The sequence below is a fragment of the Panicum virgatum genome, chromosome 2N (assembly GCF_016808335.1).
Source record: "Panicum virgatum strain AP13 chromosome 2N, P.virgatum_v5, whole genome shotgun sequence".
NCBI lineage: Eukaryota > Viridiplantae > Streptophyta > Magnoliopsida > Poales > Poaceae > Panicum > Panicum virgatum.
The window spans coordinates 12795309-12797014 of NC_053146.1; the positions used below are offsets into that span (position 1 = coordinate 12795309).

At 47.4% G+C, this 1706-nt stretch overlaps 1 pseudogene; it reads right to left on the reverse strand.

Moving 5' to 3' along the window:
- Window positions 1-1163: 1163 nt before the first annotated feature.
- The window catches only part of LOC120658727, a 1555-nt pseudogene continuing 1012 nt past the window's right edge, over window positions 1164-1706 (reverse strand).

Below are 1706 nucleotides of genomic sequence, written 5' to 3' on the forward strand. Positions count from 1 at the left end.
CCATCTTCCCGTTTCCATGCCTACTTGGGATGGCCCGGAGTGCCCGGGCTTTCTAATTCGCGCGCGCGCCAGGAGCTGTCCTAGCGCTCGATCCGACCACCCACATCATTACCCGCTGGGCCGGTCCCCTCTCCACAGTCCGCACACTCGTCACTACCCACTGCACCGCAGACCCGTCCGAGTGTCCGACTCAGGCCATGCACACCCTGGCCCTTTGTTCTCTTTTATCACTCCAAACAAAAAATATATACGAACAAAAATATGAAACCAAAATTTGTCAACATAAATTATAAGAAAATATATGTAAAGATGAATCATTAAACTATAAAATTAAAAATTATATACATTATTTATTAAAAACTATAAAAATATAAATTTAATATGAACAATATGTTCATAAGTTATGCATGAAGCACAAAAATATTTGCATAAATTGCATGGCACAAATTTTATGTGCATAAATTATACTACAAAAATTATGCACATAGACTCCTGTTCATAAATTATGCAAATAAAATAGCATAAATTGTATGCACACATTATATGAAAACAAAATTTATGTTCGTAAGTTGTGTATTTACAAAATTTTTATGAAGTAAAATATTAAGGAACAAAACATCTAATAAAAAGGAAAAGAAAAGTCATGCTCGGATTCACAGTCTGGTTGTCGAGGTCACTGTAGTGCCGCACGAGTTTCTACTTCAGCACGGCAGCACCGCTTGTGCCGGCTACTGCTGGCTTGGTTCACGCGGAGAAAGGAAATGAAAACTAATTAAGGTATCCATCACATGGGGCGTGTGCGTGCGTCCGTGCGGACGCCGCGGTCCTGTCGGAAATCGAGTACTGCCGGTCCTGTCGGAAATCGAGCGCCCGCAGGCAATGCCAGCCAACGCTCGCGCGTATGATTGGTTTAACGTTTGCTATTGCACATTGGGGGTGGTGGGGTCAGTAATTGCCCCTGATCAAGGCACAGTACTGACCTCTATCTTCACAGTGAATTTTTCTTCACTGCATATGTCCAGCATATATACAATCTGCCGGATGTTTTCACATTTTCAGCTAGGTATGAAAAGCAACTTGCCTCTATACATGCATCCACGGTACACCTAGCTAGTAGTCTTGGATCAACCCAACACCCAATTGACACGCACCAAACTTCACACTTCACACAGAAGCAGCCGTTTATTCATTGCATTGCATTGCATTGGTAGGGACAGACCACGGACGACACACACGATAAACTCCATGACTGGACAATGGGCACCATGCATGCATGGACTACGCACACTAGGCCACCAATGCCACATAGGATGACACACACGACTAGGGCTAGGCACCCTTGATCACAATCACATGCACGGCGTACAACACATGCATACTATATCGCATCACATAGTTGGAAAGGAAGGTCCGATGGCGATGCCGCAGTAACCCCCTGGCCTGCCGGGGACCTGCATCTTCATCTTGATGTAGCCGCCGTCGCCCCAGTTGGTCCCCCACGAGTTCTTGACGATCCAGTACTTTTGCCCGGTGGCCGGGTCCTTCCCGTACCCAACCACGGTGACGACGTGGTGGAGCCTGTTGCCGCAGCGCCCACGGTATATACACGCCCTGCCCCCTGAAGTTGTGGAAGTCCGGGTGATCGACCTTGACCCACACGGCCACCGGCTGCCGGGCCACCGCGCCCATCAGAGACGCCTCGTCGT